General features: G+C 43.1%; 1 long non-coding RNA gene across 2 annotated transcripts; it reads left to right on the top strand.

Annotated features, from left to right (window-relative positions):
• The first annotated feature begins 4,435 nt into the window (after nucleotides 1-4,435).
• LOC138728658 (uncharacterized) lies at nucleotides 4,436-21,602 on the top strand. 2 transcript variants are annotated; one of them, XR_011338731.1, is made up of 4 exons: nucleotides 4,436-4,584; nucleotides 7,727-7,976; nucleotides 9,336-9,543; nucleotides 21,395-21,602. It is a non-coding gene; the product is annotated as an uncharacterized lncRNA (long non-coding RNA). The 2 variants fall into 2 exon arrangements; XR_011338732.1 differs by lacking the exons at nucleotides 9,336-9,543; nucleotides 21,395-21,602 and adding an exon at nucleotides 20,010-21,195.
• Nucleotides 21,603-22,033: the final 431 nt, after the last annotated feature.

The raw sequence follows: 22,033 nt of genomic DNA, 5'->3' as shown, positions 1-22,033 counted from the left end.
AGATCTTCAACCCTGCCTTGGCTTTGCACACACGTCTGGGAGGTGTAAAGTTGTATGCAGCCATCCAGTTATGGCATGGAAAGCCTACTGGCACACAAGTGTTAAAAAATAATACGTGTCCCAGTCGTGATGGCGCTGGAGGGTACCGGTCACGGCTCCCTTTTGCTGACTGCCCACCCCAGCCCCCTGTGATGGGAAACGGGCATTAGGGCAAAACTGTAGTATTTAGGAGAGGATATCCTGCAGAAAGGAGCTGCTGTACTAGTACGAATGCAGTAAGCACCAAAACTTAGTGCCAGCCACCCCTCTCTGCTCTTGCCACAATGGCGAAAGCCACGACATTTTCTAAATTAAAGATTTTAAAGGAAACATTTTAAATAACAATGTGTGCACTGTTTGCTTTTTCAGTCAGGTGTAAGCATTAGCTCACTTTATTTTTTCATTTTATCAACTAAATATGTAGAACAAGCTTTTTTGCATTTTGAATACAAGGTCGATTTAGCATATGCAGAATATTTTCCTGTTCACTTTCCATTAGCATTTTATAATTTATTAGAAAGAAGCTCAGAAACAGTGGATACTGAAATCAGCTAAAAACTAGTTCTGCACTGAATATTTGACTAAGATATTGACTTTAAACTGGTTTAGTTATTTTTATAGTCATTCCAAAAATAATACTATAGGGTTTATTACCTAACCCATATCACACATAATTTGACATTTGCATGTTGAGGACTCATACGTATGTTAAAAGGGTGAGAAAATATGTGCAAAAAATTTTCAAGAATTCTTTAAAATAAAACTAAAAAATCAGAAAATTATTATGTGCCTCAACTACATTGCAAATTGGTAGCTTATACACCAACATTTATTAGCTCGGATCCTCTGCACAGCCTTTTAGGATGCTCTATCACGGATTAATGTCTCTCAGCAAAGAATGTGCTATAAAAAAATAAGGAATGCAGCTGATAAAATTAATGAAACAAATCACTGTTGAAAAGCATTTGGTGAGGTGTGAATTTGAAAGCTAGTTTCCTAATATAATATTTGTAAAATAAACTGAAATTAATACCCATTAATATTAACATAATTATCTTAACTGAGAATGTTGAACTGTTGCCTGTTTTGTTCTTTTCAACTGCAGCATCTCACTACAACTGTTTTTTTGTGGCTGGGGAATAATCTGCTAGTGTATGCTGTAATGACACAAGAAATAAAAAGTAATAAAAGGAATAAAATCTGAATTCCCATCTCAGCAAAGAGTAATTCCACAATCCATATATATTTTTGTGGCTTTCCTATAAGGTGAATACTTCCACATGGCCCGATTTCCTAGACCCATTTTCACTGCCACCTTGAGCAAAGCTCACGTGAGAAATTCATTCTGCTTAACACAAAAACCTTTCTGCAGATCTTAAATTGGCTCCGAGCTATCCTAAATTTCCTAAAGCCCCTGAAAAGCAGCGTGCTTGGGTACAAATTCTGCCCCTGCTCCCCTCCTTTAAGCCAAGCTCCCACTGCAGCAGTGGCCTCCCCACAGGACATCCCACCAGGAGGATGGGTTTGCCGGTGGGCATTCCAACTTTTGTGTGCACATTAGAAGCAAAATTCAGATCCTCACAGCTCCACACATAGCTGCCTTTCAGACCAGCTAAAACCTGAAGAACGTTACGTCTTCCAGAAGAAATGGCTTATTTTTAGTTCTGCAGATACCACCCCAGCTCACTGGTGAAACCAGGCAGCATGGGGACCAAAGTTAAAACATCAACACCTCGTAAAGATAAACCACGTACAGAAAAAAAGGGAATTGGTTATTTTAGGCACCAGAGCAATACGACACACTTTCACATCCCAATAGGTTGTGATTTGCTGAACAAAAGCAACACGGTGCCAGAAGGTGCCGATGGGTGAAGGGACAAGGGGGTTCGGACAGTCCAGGAGGCAGGACAAGCTGGATCCATCCCTTTGAGTTTTGGATATCTTGGTGTGGAAAATTCAGAGAGCAGCCAACTTTATCACTCTGAGGAGACCTTAGAGCAGCCTTCCAGTTCTTAAAGAGAGCCTTCAGGGAAGCTGGGAAGGGGGTCTGTATCATGAATTGCAGGGACAGGATGAGGGAGAATAGTTTTCAGCTGAAGGTGGGGAGGTTGAGATGAGATCTTAGGGAGAAATATGCTCCTGTGAGGGTGCTGCGGCACTGGACAGGCTGCCCAGAGAAGCTGTGGCTGCCCCATCCCTGGAGGTGTTCAAGTTGAGGTTTGAGAAACCTGATTGAGTAGAAGGTGTCCCTGCCCATTGCAGGGGAGTTGGAACTGAATGATCTCTAAGGCCCCTCCAACACAAACCATTCTATGATTCTGTGATCACAAGGAAGCCTCAGCAAGCAAGGTGGGAGGGTTTTAGCTTTGGCTTCAATAAGTCTTCAGCTCTAATTTGCAGTTTGTTGGGTCCCACGTTAGTGTTTGCACGCCTGCCCACACAAAGAGGGGAACATATGTTTCATATGGGATCCATTCTTTGAAGCGAAATGAAACACTAAAAATTTTTTTAGATAATACCTCCTTTTGAAAACTTTTTCACATCCATCTCATGCAGTCATGAGTTAGTGTCTGTCCAGCACATTGCCACTAGCCCTTATGTAAAGTGTCCATCAGGTGTGGTCTGGAGAGGCTGGAGTTATGGGAATGACTGACTTTTCAACTCCTTGCCTCAGCAACCTTATTAATTGGGCCTTAATCAAAATATTTCATTCAATGTGGAAAAATAACTGTGTTTTACCTAGACATTTCTTAACCACTTTTGTTATTACTATCAAGCTTTTAAACGCTGTTTTGGTGGAAAAAAAGCTCTGAAATGTTTCTTTTTGGAAGTGTGGAAGGGAAACTTTTTTTAGCCCCTTTTCCAGCCTGCCACGTTGCCATATTTACCGTGGCGCTAACAGTTGTCAGAGATTATCTGGCTGAGTCACAGCTTTTATGGGCTCGACTCTGGTACTAGAGACGCAAAGCAGCTCCTCTGCAACCCAAGGTTTATGTTGGCATAAGCGAGATCAGAATTCGCCCTTCTGTTTACCATTTAGCTGAATCACCCCATCACAGACCAACTGTCATCTGTCACTCCATACTTTTAATGGTACATTGCACTGATGTTGTCTATTTTTTCCCCTTCCTAGCAGCCCTGTCACTCTGCTACGTGCTAATCTCTTCTTCCAAGCTTCTGTTGGATCTCTTAATGACGACGACACTGCGATTTAGGGTGGTTTTCTTTAAAATAAGGCGAGGGAGGCTTCGGGGAGCCAGAGGCAGAATCAGATTTGCCCTTCACACATAAAAAGGACCTCAATCTTTTAGAAAGAGCATCCCAAGATGCGTTTCATCAGTGCAGTCCCGGCATCGCGGTAGCCGTGGAGCAGAGGAGGAACCCCTCCCACCTCGAGAATGGGGCTGCATCTCTCCGGTGCAGAGAATTAATTAATTTTAAAGTCACATTCTGCTCTTAGTGCTAGGGCCTGGCTGCAGCTCTGTGTTCCTACGGCCAGTGGACCAGAAATCTTTACCCAGGGCTTGGCTTCCTTGGGGCCTTGGTGGTGACAGCACTTCAATGCTTATTAACCCTTGCGGTGACAAAGGGCTCACGTGGCCCTGGCTGCTGCCTTTGCACAACATCTAGTGCCCGGTTCGCGTCCTCACATGGGGAGGTGCTTTTTTAATGTCTGCAAAGTGAATAACATATTCTTTTTCTATTGCAATAAAAAAAAACCAATCAGGGAGAGCGATGCCTTGGAAAAGGCAATTCAGCTGCGGGAGGAACTGCCCACCCAGGGCAATAAAAAATATTTGAAGATATTAATATTATTTCTTCCCTCGCAGGGGTGTGGGGGGCTGTGGGGAGGATTTAAACCACAATAATCCTTAGTAAGTTTTTCACTCATTTTCCATTTGTATACATTTAGAATGTTCATTTAAAAATTTTAGCCTTTTTTTTTTCTGCGAACACCTACAAAAAAATCAGAATATTCTGCACGGCCTTTCCAAAATTATCCATGTGTGTGTGAAACAAGCATTAATGCTGAGCGGGGAATTCAGTGTGAGCTCTCACTTAGCCATTGCGGGCAGTGCCTGTGAATACTAACCCATTTGGGGGTCACACACTTTTATGTTGGCAAAGGTTTTTGTCCCTGCCAAATGCAAGTTAACATACGCAGCGTTTTGATGAGTCCAAGTTCAGGATAGAAATTGTCTCACTGGTTCCATCACTGTATGTATGCAACATATAACATGCATAACTTGTAGAGGTCCATCTGGTAAGAGAAATAATACTGTGTCATTGCATAATATGTGTCTGAGTGTACATGTATTTCTCTGTGCCTCTTCTTTGTCACAATTCCACGGTTTAATTTAAATACGTGTTTCGCTTCTCTCCATATTTCAGGTTTATTACAAAGTATGAAAACCAAGAAGCTTTTTGTTCACTTCATACATCTCTTCCAACAAAGCCAGGCATCAGAACCCAGCACAGACTCCGGAGTGATTATTGTTACACATGATCTATGGAGCAGATAAATTACAGCTTGATTTTTATAAGGTATGTTGAGCCTGCAGGCTTCAGCAGAAACAAAAACAAAACAAAACACAAAACCTTGGTTTAACTAGTAATTTGAGGAAATATGACAAACCTGACATGGAAGTCACAGAGCAAATAAATATGCACATCCATCATTTTGTAAAATAATGCCTTCGCTAGAGAGACCTCTGCTTGCTGCAGTCTGCAGTGTAAAATTTCTTTGTGGTTTACTAGTCTCAGATCCTGCTACATTGAAGAAACAAGTTAGTTATACTTGAAAGAAATAACTGTATGCATTAAAAAAAAACAGTGCCATACAGGAAAATAGTGCAAATATCGATTTGTGTGAGTCAAAACTAAGTTGGTTTTAGAACATATTATAATAGTCCTGTAATGTTTAAATGTGGTTTTTCTTCATAACACGATTGCTAAAATACCAGTCGGAGAATCTCTTCTTTTATTGTCAAATAGTATAGTTCCTAGAAAGAAAATCACTCGGTGTTTGTTGCAGATGTAAAAATCCTACTTCATACAAAATGTAACAAAAGGCAGTCGCAGAGCCATCTTCTGAGCACAATAGTTTTGTTGGTGCACTGGAAAGAAATTATGTATGAAATTCTCACTTCAGGAATCGACTTTTGGTACCTACTATTTTTCTTTTGCAGCTTACCTGTATTTGGAAAGTTTTGTGTGATGCTGAGGAACACCATCAGTGCCCTCTGTGGGAGATCTGCCTCTCAAATAGTCCCAACCCTACAGAGTCAGGGAACTGCAGTTATCACTGTTGGTCTTCACATCACGCAAGGTGCACCTGCTCAAAGAGGAGACTGTAGCACGGGGACCAGTGGGGTGGTCACCTTTGACACTGGGAGGAGGATTCTACCCATAGAGTTTAAGGACTACATCTAACAATTTATGTCAGTTTGCCTCTGGATAAAACACAAAATGGACCCAAATGATCCGCTCCTAAAGAAGCATCTTCATCAGAGCCATGAGCCCTTCCTGCTCCATTCCTGATCCAATGAGTCCTTAGGTTTTTCTCCATTTCCAGGGACGCTTCTTGAGCAGGCAGGAGGGAGAGGAGTCAGATCACCACCACACACACACACATCTAACATATCCTCCAGCCAAGAAAAGGAGACACTGCCAGGTGCATGGACGAGAGTCTGGCTCTTCCCAGGCAGTGGCAGGACCTAGATCCCCAGTGCCTTGTGTCTGGCCACCACTGCATTCCAAGAATTCCCAGCAGACATGCCTGGAAGAGAGTGGAAAAGCCTCTGTGTGCAAGCTCCCAATGGGGCAGAAGCACAAACCACAGAGTGACTCAGCCAAGTCAAAATTGCTGTAACTCTGAGGATACACAGAATTACTGCTATAGGTATCAGGAAGCTCTAACATCCCATGCTGGAGTGCCAAAAACTAAAGGATTTCAGGTTAATAGGTCAGAAAGTAGGGCTGAATTCCCTTTTGAGGTGTTTGCCTCCTTTGTTAGATACAATCTGCATAGCCTGGCTGGGAGGTCTGCAGGAAATGGTCTAAATTGGACTGTGAGCCTCATATTTTCCATTCAGCCACAAGACTATCCTACATATACAGCAAAGGGGTGGTCAGAAAAATAAGCCTAAGTTTGACCTCAACGGTAGCTAGTTTGGTCTGATTTTGTAGTTTTGGTTCCATAGGTGTGATCCTATGCTTAGGTCTGATCTTGCAGGTTTTGGTGAGGTAAACCTTACTTGAGCACTTGGAGCATGGCTGAGTGAAGAGTCCATGATCTATTCCACTGCGTCTTCTAAACCACATCTTTCAATTTAAAAGCAAAATACACGTTCACCACTTTTAGCATTGCAAAGCCAAAATAACTGTGCTGTGCTTCATCCATAAAATTGCCAGCTAAATTTTCATTCTGGAACCATTACTCCAGATGTTTGTCAAGGAAGATGTACAAAGCAGTCAGAACATGTTCAGCATTTCATATACCAGGTTGAGCTGTGGGAATGACGGGTTGAAAAATCTTGTTTGGACGCATAGACTGAAAGCGTTTAATATAGAAGGCACTGGTGGACTATAAATATGGAAAACCAATGTGCCATATTTTTACAAAATCCCCATTCCGCCTGTCTTTTAAACATATTGGTACTTCAGAGAAGCTGTAGAATCTAAACTCACCAATTCTTGCTTTGAACATCTATGACACTTCAGTGGGTGAACCTTCAGAAGCCCAAACGTCTGCACAATATACAGTTCATTTGAATGTGCACTTATATTAACTGACCCTGCAAAACCCAACTGTGTTCATTTAGGCTAGGAATTACCCAATTTGCTCATATAATCTCAGCAATTACATGTTCATCTTGTTTAAATATCAGACCTATGGTGTCATTTACGTAGTATCTGATCTTTCTACTTAACCTCCAAGATATTAATCTTTATTAAAGGGGATGAGAGGCAAAGAGGGGGAAGAGATGCTGGTGACAGATATTCTGACAGCTAGGAAAAGTCATTTATAAAGTGAACATCAGTAAACATTAGAGGTGACATATTGATATCAGCAGCAAGTAAACGGATGGCCAAGCTAGGATGAGGTATTACACCTTAAATTGTGCAACCATTTTTTTCCCAAGGTTGATCTTTTTATATTTTTTAAAGAGAAATTTACTATTATGCCTCCTGCTTCCCCTATGGTAAAATGCCAGAAATTTGACTGAGATTTACTTAAAGTGACAGCAATGCCCCATTTTGTCCAAGAAAGATGATTACTAAATGTCACATCTATCCACTCTCATGTGGATCACTTATTTGACATGTTCATGTCTAGGCTTCATAGCGCTTTGCAACATGTTTTTTCTGGTGCTCTAAGGCAATTTGAAATCTTTGTGGTGAAAACGTGAGCTGGCCAACGGCAGTTTGTTAAAATAAATAAATAAATAATAAAGTTGGGATTTGTTCCGCTCCATCCCAAGGGTGTCAGGCCAGAAATAGACATAAAAAGCTCTTACAAAAACAGACGAAGAGCGTATGCTTCTGGTCAGGCTGTGAGAAGGCCGTTGCTGGTGGGAGGCTCTTGCCATCTCAGCTGAAGGCGAAGCACACCAAAAAGAAAACACTGGTGTTTAAACACAGAAAATAACCTCTACAACTTGCTTTATCTTTTTTTTTTTTCTAGAAATCTGTGAAATGGTATGAAAATCTGAAACAGAGAAGGGAGAGCGTGGGTTCTCTCACTTTGCTGCAGAACTGGCTTATTTTTTTCCCCATTTTGCTCAGTTCCTGGAGGGGGGAAGATGTGAAACCTGGCTGGGTACGACAGGACCGGTGGAGTCACGAGCACAAACTCCTGCAGTGGGGAGTTTATGTACATCTGCTGCTTTGCTGAGCCTTGGAAGTGACCTGAGGAAAGCAAAATGGAAAGCAAGGTAGAAGGCTTTTTGCACAAAATGGAACAGTAGTCATGAATAATTAATGGCTTTCTATCTTCTTTGCTGTTTTAGCTCATCTTTCTTAATAGTTCTTGCCCTCCAGTCCAAAAGTGTGTCTGTAGATTGAGAAATTAATTCACGCTTCTTTTGGAGAACATCATGCAGCAGCCTGAAGAGTCAAGAATTAGGGTGTGTGCTGGAAATGCAACATCCGATGAGACCCAGTTTCTCCAGAGGTGATGCTCACACACAGAACCAGGCTCTGGCACCCTCTTAGCAAGGCCAAGAGTTATTGTTCCCATCCTCTTTTAAAAATTTCTGTCAGTCCTGTTCAAATGCAACAATTATTAATAAAAGAGAGGGCTTAAGTCCCAAATGCCGGGCCATAAAGTCATCTAATAAGAATTATACACCTTTGCATCTGTTTCAGCACCAGAGATTCACCCAACCTACCCAGATACCCAGATATTTATGAATATTGAGGCAGAAATACTAGGATCATAGAACAGAGCAGCAGCGTAGAGTCATGGCTTATCCTGTTGATGGCCTCTGCTCTCTGTGTAGTCATAACCTCAGTCGTGTTTGCATCATCTGCCCATCCCAGACTAATGGCAGCTCTCTAGAAGTTGAAGTTTTTTCTTGCAGATCCTCCTTTACGTGCCCAGATCCCTGCTCACACATCAGCACTCGCTTAAGTCACAGTTTAACTCCCAGAAACCCTGCAGGAGCACCAAAACCAGCTCTAAATGTATCCTATGGAATATGAAAAGAGGGTTGTTTTTTTTTTTAGCGTATAGTGGAAGATTAAAGCCATTCTAAATGAAAGCAGAGTGTGTAACTGGATACAAGATTTCTAAATAGGTGGCACATGTCAGCAGGCATTACAACAGTGTCTTTAGGTGAGCCTTTGATATATACTGCGGAATAGTTCAGTGAGATAGATGTGACCATGAGAGAGTTTCACAGCCTTGATTTGTTTTCCAGCTAAAATAAATCTGAATGGAATAGATTTAAATTACCTGTGATTTTTCTGTCTTTAAAAGGACACATAAAAGCTCACGAGATCACGGGGCTCCCTGGGAAAAAAAGGGAAAGGAGAAAAAAAAAAACCCAGGGAAACTATGAAAGATTCATTTTAATGGAATCCAGGTTTAGCTGTTTCATATTTAATAATGTTTAATATTTCATTTACTACTGGGGACTCACCTTTTTCAGAAGAATGTAAGATTCAAGGCACTATCACGCATTAAGATTTTATGTCTGACTGTAGCAATAGTGTAAGGGTTGGCAGTGGAGCTGCTTCAGCCTGGTGCAGGGAGACTGGAAGCAACAAGCTTTCCTTCTTTATTCCTACAGCCAAAACAGGAGCCGAACCCCCGGAAAGCTGTGGGGTAGAGCTGCGAATCCTAGCAACAGGCAGAGAGAGAACTGTACGTTTCTTCACGTCCTCCAAGTGTTGGTGCCTTCTGGTACATAATTTACAGGGAGCAACAGAGACCTTGGAAAGGCCCTTCATGCTGTTGCATCAAGAAAGGGCACTGAAGGACAGAGTTTTTCCAGTGAGGTGGGTGAGTTATTACAGTTTGGGGGGAAAGCAAACAAAGCAACCCTCCAGAGTTCATCCTATCGTTGCCATTGCACCTTCCTTCATCATAAAGCATTGCCCATAGCTAAGAGGTTTTCAGTTTTCTGTGCTTTTAATCTTTTTTAAGCCCTTCTCAGTGATAATGTGGGCTTTTCATTTTGAGCAAATGCTGAAAATTTACACTCAAAAGTGTGAGCGTAGGGCTCTGCAAGAAAAATCCATAATTCTGCAATGAAATCATGAGCGTTAAAAGCTATCACCTGCCTTCTGCAGAAAGGAAACTGAGACCCGAGCACGTATTTCCAGGAAGGAGAGGCTCATTTTAAATATGCAGCAGGTCTTGTCTTGCCAATATTAAACTAGCTTTTCTTCCTGGAGAGCCTGTCAATACAGTTTGACCTCTCTCTATGGATATTCTTCAGAAGCACGCAGATAATCTCAAAGGGTCCCCTGACACCATCCTAGGAAGGTGCTTTTCAGTCCGCTGGTGTCGTGCTGGCCTCCAAAGGGCCTGAGACAAAGAGCGAGAAGGGAATTCTAGACTTCTTGGTCCCACACTTCTGTTCAGAACAATACCGTTTCCTAGTTGATGCCAGTTTATTAGGTTTTGCCATCAGTTTTCCTACTGGGAGAAGCTGGCAGACTCAGGAGTTTTGCCTGGATGCAAACGGTGGGAAAAGGAGCATTGAGAAGAGCTGAGATGCAGGGCATTTTGTTGTGCAACAGAGACTGCTGCTTCTGTTCGAAGATTAAATTTGTAGTAAGCAGCAGTAGTGGGCTGTTGCCTTGGAGTGGACCAGCTGCTGCAAGGATGAAGCACCGACTCAGACAGAAGGTTGCAGCAGAAGAAAAGGACTTGCCCCTCAGTTTGCACCAAACTGAAGAAGGGTCCCATGCGACCTTCAGTCTGAAGATATGTTCAAAATACATCCCCTTCCTAGAGCCCCTAGCTGCAATATTTTCTAACAAGATTGATTGTTAGGAGAGGACAAGCTTTTTTTGCTAGCAATTTCAGTTTCAGATCTCATTGAGGGGCTCTGGCATTTGCATAACTTCCCACGGAAACTGAATCAATGTTTGACATCATGGAACAGAATCTCAGGCGTGATTTAGCATTAGTAAGCCACTAGTCATCAGCATACTGTCATTCCCCTATATCTGACATCTTAATATAGTCAGCCCCATGCACACACATGTTCAGCAGCAGCAAATTCTTATGCTCTTGCCATGCATGATTTGTTTAACATGGGCTTGAGCATACGAACATCCGAAAGACACTGGTCCGATATGATCAATTTTCAGTGTTCAAACTGCATTTTCCTTTTAGGTAAGAAGGGAACTTTAAGTCCTCTTAAATAATTGAAGATACTACTGATACAATCAAAAGTCAAGCTCCCCAAGATGAAAATGTCTAGATGATGAATAAGTTAATGGAACTAAAATCCCAGTCGTAGCTGATTAGGGGACCAGGAGAGTTTATCAGAGATGGGAATGTACAAGCCCAGTCACAGCTTGACCTTGTAATGAATGAGAGCTGAAAAGCAATTAATTGAGAAATTATCAGGAAAAAGCGAAGCTGTATGGTTGGTTAGGTAAAGCAATATGTCAATGGGCCAGGGATTGATTTGGCTGGAATACCTCAAGGTCTCTGTTCTGATGATTCAGGACTTGAAGGAACTGGCCCAAGCCAAGCAATAAAAATAAACCAGGGTCAGCAGAGGGAGTCATCAGTCAGCATGGTGGATCAGTGTTCATGTATTATTTAGCTGATAGTTAAGGGAAGTTATCAAACAAGAGCAGTCTTTAAACCCAACTTTTTTCCCCAAGGGAGGAGAAGTGAAGGGGGAGAAAAGAAAATCTGTCGCTGTGCAAACACTTGCAAGCAGTCACTGTTCTCAGCTAAAACACTGAGCCAGGAGATGGGTTCTTGGAACAAGAGTTGCCATGAATGCGTGTTTGCAGTGAGGGACGGTCAGTCTTAGTCGTGGCCATAGCACGGCAGTGACAAAGACCCTCATTGACTCTCAGTCTAACTCCATGCGCAGCCACTGAACCCCAGAAGTAAGCAGTGTACCATCATCTTCCCTTGGCTTTTGCTTCCTCCCTTTGCTTGCCAGCTGACTTTCCAATGCACGTTAGAGTGCAGGCAAATCTAGATGCCGTTATTCTCTTTCTATACTCTGCTGTGATTTAACAGTGGGCATCATTCGCTGCTCTAATATTTTCTTCCTCCCTGCTGCCAACAGGCTGCACAGGACTTCTGCTCCCATCTCCAGCAGATATCAGTACCTGTCCCAGGCCACCAAACTAGCAGCAACCTCCTGTCCCCTTGAATATTATCTTGATTGTATTAACTCATCCACACATCGGCGTCCCACGTCCTACACATTTGAGAAGCTATTGCTGAGACCAAGACTTTGTCATGTTGATCTGAACTGCAGAAGGTGGCTGGAAACACGGTTCCTCTCCTGCACGAGATGTGTTAGGATCTGAATACAAAACAACCCGAATGAAACACAGTACCCTGCAGCTCAGAAGAACAGCAAAGAACAAGTGATATATAAAGTCTTCTAGAAGGATCAGTGGGTTGGGTGAGAAGAGCTGTCTCTTTGCTTGTCTTGTGATAATCCACTCAATAACGCTAAACTATGTGTCTCTCTCTCTCTCTGAAGGCAGGAGAAACCCCCGCAGAACCAGCCAGCACATATTTCGTAGCAAGACCAGGGCCTCAGACACCACAAACTGTTCCTTTTTGGGATCAAGATCCCAAGATGGTACAGAAAATTTGGGCTGGAATTTTGTTGGAAAACTACAGCTAGCTTTCCCCTCAGCACCATATTTTAAGTTCCAAGTTTTTTTTGGAGAAAGACTTTCTAAATATTTGAGATTTGACAGTGGGTCTTTTTTGTCATTTTCTTGATAAAATCTAAATGACAGCCGCCTCCATCACTAAAAGCAGGAACGTCATTAACCTCACAGCTACGATGGGGCAAGAGACAAAGGTCTGGTTGACAAATAGAAAGTGTCCGGTGATGCAGAGGCAGGTTGGATGCTTTAATCTCAAGGCTAAGAGTGTTGCCTGGAGATAACACAACAAAGAAAGATTATAGCATGAGGAGAAACTTGTATATCCACAGCAGAGATGAGCTACACTGGGTTCTGCTCTTTGCACTGTGAAGATGCAGGTGGCTGAGATGCTTGTGGACTTGATTGGGTTGAGGGTGTCTTGTGAAACGGAGCCCCAAGTGTGGGGTTTAAGGAATGGAAGGAAACTAAACTGCTCCCCATGGGAAAACAATTTCCTTGCTGAGACTGATGTCTGACTGCAGGGAACAATCAGAATCCAAGAACACCAGAGTCAGGGAGCTAAAAACCCCACTAACCAAAACCAGAACAAAGCTGTGATTTTAGCTTATTGTGTCTCAATATATAATAAATACAGGAAATGCCAACATTTCACTGCAAATAGCCATTGCTGCTGCAAACACGGGTTTTTAGAAGGAAGTTCCAACAGCAAGTTGGAGATAAAGGAGCGACTTTATCCCACTGCCTATGGACATATCTCAATGCGCACTTATTTCTAGGGCTCACAGTATGTCACGCTCCATGTAATGCATTTTCCATTTGTCCTGACCCCAGAGCTTTGCATTCAAGGAGCAGATCCCCCAGGTGAATTCATCAGGAGGAATAATAACCAATGCACAAGCCTGGAGTTGCTGGGCCAGCAGATCCATCCTGCAGTTGTCAGTGTGCTGAATTTCAGGATAGCGTAAATGCAGTCTCCCTTACTTAAGGACCAGAAGGACACAGCAATGTTTTTCCAGCCTATTTTATTGAAATGAGAGGGAAGAAATAAACATGAAGTCTAAGCAGACGTAAACAAGGCTGACTAGCAGTGCCCAGGAAGGGGGTCATTAAGCAGAATATCTTCTGTAAATACAGGAAAAATGATGCATTTGTTTAAGTGACTTCTGTCATTCCAGCAAGTCCTCTCGATGCTGCGCAGGACACACTCTGCTCTGGGGATGCAAGGACCCCTGGCACGGGATCTGCAATCCGGTCAGATGAGATGGGACAGGTGACCATCATATTCTTTCATTTTTTACTGACTTTGGGAGCTATATGCAGTTCTGCCTGTGTGAATCAGAAAAGTTTCCTTGGATTTATACCATTTTATGCCAGGATAGCATTCAATCTGATGATCAGCTTGGGAGAAGTGTATGCCCTTTCTAGAGTGATTTACTACTTACTTCTCTGAGTGGTTCCACACAGATGAATGAGACAGGCTCAGAGCCACTACTTACTATTAACAGTGGATCACTCTGAGAAGGAAAAATGGGATTTGCCCTACCATAAGCAAGATTGCTTTTTCTGCTTTGTTTCCTTTTGAGGATTTCATTCCTCCTCCCCTCTAACACTGAGCTGTTGCTCAGCCTCTGTACAGCATCTGAGAGTTTATGACGTGGTAGTGGAAGTGCTGGTGTGTCCTGGCACTAATCACCCATTATCACCTTATGATGATTATCAAAGCTGATTCCAAATGAATCCTCTTTGGAGAAGGTCCTTGCCCTGCCCTCTGCCCTACAAAATGCACAAGGTCCTGCTTGTGCAAACACAATGATCACCAGCAATAATATCAGAGAAATCCAAAATGTGACCTTACATTGCATGAAGCAGCTAGGTCGGTCTTAGCAACGAGACAGAATAAATTCATGTTGTGATGGTAGGAATCCGGAAACATTTGTAGATACATCTAAAAAATCTGTCTGAAAGGGTTCTGTGATCCTCTGATGTTCTGCCTGTATATTTTATAGTTGGTGGCATGATCTTGCTAATGTGGGTTTGTGCATTTACAAGGTGTGTAGCTGCAAGAAGCCAGAGACCAATTCCTTGCATGACTTTTTTAAGCTTAAATGTACTGATACCTGAAATTCTTCTGTACACCAAATACCACTAGAAATGAGACAGCAAAGGCAAAGCAGAGTACAAACAGAAGATTCCTGGCTTTTGAAGCATCCTGCAGAAGGGATGCTGGACTGCACTCTGATCTCACATAACTGGGATGGAATTCAAAGATTTAACTTTTTTATTTTCTTTATTGTTTTCACTGACAGTCAAAGACTTTTGGTACAAAGGCTGCGGTGCACTAAGATTGTCACAATGTGGAAGGGCAGGAGAGTTCCCAAACTGAAGCTTGATGTAGTTTCCAGTATAAAGTAAGTGAAGAAAGCCCATCAAATGCATAGGACATTTCACACTGCTAGTAGGTTGGTGTGTACTTGCACACACACTACCAAGGGAGGGGAGGATGGTCAGGTACTACTCACCCATATCTAGGACTCAAATGGAGTGTGATGTGTTCCTAACTCTCCCATAGATTTCCTATACAGGTTCAGATAAGCCATACAGATCCTCTTTTTACTTCAAGTCCTATAGAATGTGCAATCATCATGTTTTCATTCCCAGCATCTGCTAAAGCCCTGCTGGAGGGTGGAATGACAATCCTAGGCACCACTAGAGTGGGGATCTCTGGGACCACTGGTGTATTTGCCCTCCATATTCGTAATTGCAAATCAATTGATATTTGTGATTCTCTAAGGAATCATAGAATGTTCAGAGTAGGAGGGGACCCACAAGGATCATCGAGTCCAACTCCTGTCCCTGCACAGGACAACCCCAACATTCACACTGTGTGTCTGAGGGTGTTGGCCAAATGCTTCTTCAATATTTTCGGGCTTGGCACCATGACTGCTTCCCTGGGGAGCTGTTCCAGGGCTCCACCACCCTCTGGGGAAGAGACTTTTCCTAATATCCAACTTAAATCTCCCCTGGCACATTTTCCTGCCATTCCCTTGGGTCCTAAAGGGAGGAGAAGGAAATCACTTGAACAGGTGGGCTCTGGCTGTCAAAGGGGACCCTCATTTCGAAATACTATCTGCTAGACTCGAACAGAGCTTGGCATGAGAGAAAAGCTTAGTTAAATCTGTAAATCTCCCATTTGGGTTTGTTGTTGTTGTTGGAAAGGGTTAACAGATACTGCAAAACATTTCTAGGATGAAGTGCTAAGATTTAGTGCACTGAATTAATTCTTAAATTAGAACAGGGGATTTGCACATGATTTCTAAGGGAAATTATCTTCTGGGTAAAATTAATACAGGAGATGTTTCAACATCTGGGATGGCATTATTATGAGCAATGATTACCCAGACATTGCCAAAAGAAAGAAAGAGATCACAGTAGACTCTTTCTTTTCCTAACCAAAATTAGCTGCTCACCCTGAAGGAAGAAGACTATTTGCAAAAGCACTGGCTTATTTGGAAATGTGCAAGAAGTAAATTCGAGATGAAAAAAAGCTTTGCTAATGGACAGTAGGGTAACAGAACCTCAGACAGTGAAGGAACCCTCTCACACAGGCTCCGGGCATCAGCCTGCATCGCCTTTTGAGGTCTTCATCAAAAAAAAGGTGCTTAATGCAATGCTACAGCTATCCAGGTGTTTCATGTTTGGAGGTTAAAGAGGAAACACGCTAACAGATGTGACCTGGAAAACCCCAAACAGGTGTGGTTGGTCCATCCACTCCCCACCTAGAGACCACAAAATTCATCCAAATGCTCCGTCTTCTTCCAGCCTTTAGGGGGCTGGTTTTTCCCTGCCTAAAATTTAAATAGGGCAGAGAGTAAAGCCAACACCAGAACCTGCTCAAGTTGTTTTGTCAAAACAATCACACACCAGGAGGAGCTTATAAATATTTATTTTGCTTCAGAGTATTTCATTTTGTCAAGAAAAGAGGAGGGCGCTTGAGTGGGAAAAATAAGACGGGTGGCAAGCTGGCCCCTGTGCCTTTCATAGGGAAAACCACCCATGTTTAATCTAAAAGGGCATAAATATAAGAGAAATGCCTCTTTACTTTCATGTTAGTATCTGGCTATTAAATTACATCACGAGTACTACATGTGGGACCAGGCGAGTGCATGGTTATTTCTGTCTTCTAAACCAGAGTGCAAGTCTCAAGGTAATTACTTTGGATCCAAGTGTAATTACCAGCTGATCTGCAGGAACATAGAGAGTAGTGACATCCATTCAAGGCAGCATTAGAGCCCGATGGTAACACAGCATCATTAACCCAGCTTAGCACTCCCGTATGTGGCTACAGGCCATGGTTTTCTTCAGAAAGGGCTTGCAGTTTGCTGACCGAGCCTGGAGATTGGTCAGAAGCCACCTGAGATCCTGCCCTTGAGCACTGTGGCTGCACGTGCAGTTACGTGTGAACAGCTCGGTGCAGCAAAGGAAGCATGATATCCTAATCATGGAAAATTAAGCGAAACAGACTTTATTCAAAGATACATCTCCTTGTTTTGGTATTCCTGCAACCTACCCTATTTCTTTTCCCAAAGCGTTGAACCCCTGAGAAGCAGGAGGGTGCTGAGTCCTGCTGCCAACCCTGGGGTCACTACCTCTTTTTTTTAGCTTTTCACTGTTTCACGCTGCTTTACTGCAACAGTATGTTGCTCAGATTTTGGAATATTTCCTCTCAAGCTCACACCTCATCTGTCTGCTTTTGGAAGACAGTGGGGACAGGAATTTTCTTTTCTTTATTCTTTTATCTTTTTCTTTTCTTCCAAGGCTGCAAGCATCATAGTAAACAACCCATTTATTCTGATGGTCTTGAAAGCTTTCTCTACACCTCCAAGAAGGTCAGAAAAAATGCTTCAGAAAGAGAAAAGGAGAAAAAAAATCCCTCTTTCTTTAGAAAATCTCCTGATTTGATACTATTCCTTCCTAGCAATACAGTGTTCCAAAGACAATGCAGACCAACATTAGAAATTAAGACACATTCTAGAAAAGCAAAATACATTTTATATTTAGTGTTTTCAAGTACCTTTAGCTGAGTCAGTTCTAGATCATAAATGAAAACAAACGAAAAAATAAAAACACAGCTTGACATAATTTCCCATAAGAAGTATGGGACGTGTGATTATACAAATAAGCAAGAAAAATCTCTCCCGGCTCCTGTGGGCACCGATACATTCGCACACAGCTCAGGTTCAGTGATGTTAAAGTGAGATTGACAGGGTAACTAACCCCTGAAGGAGGTTTTCCATTTTGGGCAGCCCTGCTAAACCATGCTTGATGCTTTGAACAAGCTCAGTTGTGCAGAGATCTCTTTTTCCCTGGTTTTGCTTATATGCTGGTTTTATCAGAGCAGCTCCGCAGATGTCAGCGAGACACATTTTGTTTTCAGTTACATCAGTGTAAATCACAACTGATCTAGTGAACTTGGAGCTACCCACTTTACAGTGATATCCGTGACATTAAGAGTTTGGTGCCATGGTATTATGACAGCTTAAAGCACCTCCATGAAGAAACAAAGTCAGGCTCAGCACTGTCCTGGAACACATTACAAAGCATGTTTGTTATTGCAAAGAAGACAGCATTTGCCTTGGCTGTGAAAAAGAAACACAGATCTATAACAGCTAAGATTTCATCTTTACCATTTATCCAATGAGATTCCCAATCCTCTTGCACAGATACCCTGCTGCTAACAGAGGAGTCAAGATCAGAGCACTTAATCAATCATTCACTGAGGACAAATATGCGTAATCTAAATTAGAACAAACCGAGGCATATTTTATATGACAGCTGTACAGATTTTTTAAGAAAAAGCATTGGCAAGAAAATTGCATGAAAACAAATTTGTCCTGTGTTTATGCTTAAAGTGGTAGGTTTCCTAAAAGCTTCTGTGGAACGAGATAGCCTTGAATATACAGGGACAAATTCTGCTTTCACTACCACATTTTCATTAATAAACTAGAGTGGAATTTGGCCCCTCTGGCTCTGAAGCAGAAACCCTGCTGCAGACCTCAATATGATATAGAGTCCTTCTTAAAAACCTTTCATATTTTATTATCAGTGTCGATTCTCTTATGATCTGTGTTGGTTCAGGCTCTCATGAATCAAAAATCAGCTCATGGCATGCATCTTAGAGCAACCTATTTGTCTGCAGGTAGCAAAGGGAAGTGGCACTTTGAAGAATAAAACCCCTTTGCCTTCAGAAGGCAGCACAGGCTGCATGGGAGGCTGGAGCACAAGCTGGCAACTTAGACCTCCTATTCAGGCTCAGCTCTGGGCATGCTGGGAGACCTTGTGTTCTCCCATTTTGTTCTGGGTGAGATATTATTTATCCATGATAATAAAATACAGGATTCTTCAACTCCAACTCGAGGTTTAATCTATTGTGTCAACTTGCACAAACTCCCTTGGAAAAAACTATAAAACCGGAGGCATTAAAAGGAGCGAAAGCCTAAGTGTCACAACTTTCATCATGAGTCAGGCCCTTTTTGCCCTTACTCTGCAGGGTGAGATCTCCACAGAAGAGCATCCTGGAGTTGCCGTTTGAGAGTTGTTGATAGCTCCTGCACAGCCCACAGTGCCCGTTGGGCTTGGATACCCATCAACATTGAGTACAAACCCAACAAGCAGCAGGAGGGCTTGAGCCCATCCAAGCCGCTAACAGAGCAGCCAGTGCTGCCTCCTGAAAGGACAACTTCTTCAAAAATGCTGAAAATATCTGTGCAAACACCCCTTTCACACATGCGTCTGCAGATCTTAGTTCTGCCTCTGCTTCTTGAGAAGGAGCAAACGCTCCTGCTAAAGTTCACACATCACCAAAACCTCCCATGGGGAGTGGATTTATGTTTGTTGCCACGTTTTGGATCTTTAAGTAAGCATTTCAGTCCCTGCAGGAAAGCAGGTCCCATCTGCAGAGCAGTAAAGTTAATTTTCTCTGTTTTGACTCCAGGTATTAGAGGGACTTGTGAGGTTTTTCAGGGACAACTGTCAAGATGTCAAGTTCTTCCACCAACCAGTTTGCTGAGGCAAGACATTGCCGTCAGTGCTGCTGACATCATCAGGTTTGATCAAATTGGTTAGGGAGATGTTGGTAGAATCAATGACCCAACATGGCTTGAATTAAAGGCAATGGTGAATATCCCAGAAATGCCTGGAAAAACAAAGTCAGGGCAATACTGAGCACTTTGGAATACTTTATCTTGGGTGTCTAAGTATGGGTTCATATGTCTGCTCGCTTATTTTTGCATCCAAAAGTCAGATATGGATTTTGCTAAGATCTCTAAGCAGGAGAATCAAGTCTCGGCTTCAATGATCAAAGCTGAATGTGATGGGTTTTTCTTTTTTCTGCTTAAGGACAAGACTGAGCCTTCATTTTGGTCTAAGTCACTGTTAAGATAAATCCTTGCTTCTCTGAAGCCTCGTGGACTTAAACCCAAAAGTTCAGACACCTTCCTGTTAGCACAGCTATGCTCTGTAAAATGCAAAGATCCTGCCTCCCTTTTGTCTCCAGTAAATGAAGGAACCTCTGCCCCTTCCCATCCAAAACTGATACATTTTTAACGTGCTGACTTCTTCCTTATTTGCATCGGTTTCAGCCCGCCAGCTCTTGACAGCTCCAATCAAACGTCTGCCCAAGCCTACGTGGCCCAAGCAACTGGCATGGTTGAGGCTTAGAGCGCTCGGAGCGATACGGTTAGCATCACATCTTGGATTCACCAGCCTGATTTATTAGGTGCCTCTGACAGCCCCAGGGACTGGGGGATGCACAAGTCCAAACTGACACCATCTCCCCAGGCAAAAAAAAAAAAAAAAATCACTGTGTCCTTGTCAGCATTGGGCCTTCGCCTTATTGTCCTCTCTCCATTTCATGGAGCTCTTATGCAGGTTGGAGCCGAGTATGCAAAGCAGAGAGGAAACTGCAGGTACTGGCGCCCTGGGAGCAGTACTCCCAGTTTGTAGCATCCATATAATTTCCAGAAATCACCCTGAATTATATTTTAAAGTTAGATGCTCCGTTAATTCCCTCGCAAATCCCTGCTAAAGCACCTCAATGCATGGCCTGGCTTATTTTTTTAAGGTAGCTTTATTTATTTGAACTTCTCAAGTTTTGACTCAGTCACTTGAATGGGAGGCTGCTGCATGAAGGTGCACGAGGATGGACAAGAGCATCTAAATGGAGGCCCCCAAACGTGAACATTTTTCCCTTAACCTTCCTGCACTATTGGGAATAATAATTCCTAGCAGGACTGTTGCACAGCTTGATTCATTAAGCCTTATGAAGTGCTTTTAGCTCCAGCACTGGAAGGCTCTGCACGAGTTATTTTGGACTGCTCAGGTGTTAGGAGGAGAGGCACTGCAGAAGGAATACAAATAAATCAAGAAGAGAAACTGCCCCTTTCCTCCATCCAGCCCCTGCCCCCCACTGTTCTCTATCACTGTTGGTGTCAAACAGTTAATTTACAAGCCCAGCACTTTACAAAGCCCCTGGAGCACCAATTGTCCCTTTCTCATGCAACATCAGTTCCTCAAAAAAGCCAGCTGAGTCTCTGGGGTCACCGCTCCTGCCCTTCCCAAGGCAACTTTAGCCCCCATCCAAAACCACCTGGCTATTTATTTTTGGACAAGTCAGTTCCAGCATCACCCCCTTGCAGCACGATGCTGAAAGCACTGAAATAGCCCTGGGATGCGGAGCGGCTGCTGTCTGGGCTCTGAAATGTGCCATGTGCCTGGCCAGACAGGCAATAATCAATGGGTGAAGGTGACCCAGATACCCAACCCAACCCACCAGCCACGAGGGCAGCATCGCCACGCGCCGCACCAGGAACCAGGGAACGCGCAGCCTGGCAGGTCGAGCCAGGAGAGCGATAGGTAAAGAAACAAGCTTGTGGTTTGGGAAGGTAAAAGCGGTGGATGCCTCATATGGCTTTTTTCTTTTTTTTTTTTTTTGCCTCCCTCTCTCCATCTCCCTCCCCTCCTCCAGGCTGTTGCACAGGAGCTGCCGGCCATGCTGTTCCAGTTCAGGGGCTCCTGCAACAGAAAAGATCAGCTGTTGGAGAACCCATGGAAAGCCCTGGGGGAGAGCCATGGCCGCAAGGTAATCAGCAGGCAAAGTTATTACCATTATGCTGCTAATTAATTCCCAGCTCATTACGTTTCCTGTGGCTAATTTGTACTCGCCGCTGATTTGATTAAACTCATCTCTATGCTAATAAATGTGTTTTCCATTTGTTTTAGCGACTGTAGGAAGAGAGCCCGGTATTTACATATTTTGACGTTTATCAAATAAAACGCGGCGCCTGAATTAATTCTGCTCTGATTTATAAGAGGAAGGGGGGAAGGGGAAGGAGGGGATGCTGAGGGTCAGGCGTACATGGCGTGTGTGATGGGGAGGGGGTTGCGTGGACGGGCCATGCTCCTGGGCTTTTAATCCCCACTGGCCCCATCCTCCTCGGCAACGTCTCCTGCAAGGTGCGTGCTGCCTCATCGCCTGCTCCTTTGCCTTTTATTTCCCCTTCCTAGCTGGGTTTTAAGACCTGGGGCTTTGATCGTGTAGGTACGTAACACCTCGTCAGGTGGATTTTTCTTTGTCTTTCAGAAAGGGCTCTAAATGAAGATTAGA

The sequence above is a fragment of the Phaenicophaeus curvirostris genome, chromosome 18, assembly GCF_032191515.1.
Source record: "Phaenicophaeus curvirostris isolate KB17595 chromosome 18, BPBGC_Pcur_1.0, whole genome shotgun sequence".
Taxonomy (NCBI): Eukaryota; Metazoa; Chordata; class Aves; order Cuculiformes; family Cuculidae; genus Phaenicophaeus; species Phaenicophaeus curvirostris.
The sequence above is the reverse complement of the archived record's forward strand: the minus strand, read 5'-3'. Positions and strand labels throughout refer to the sequence as shown.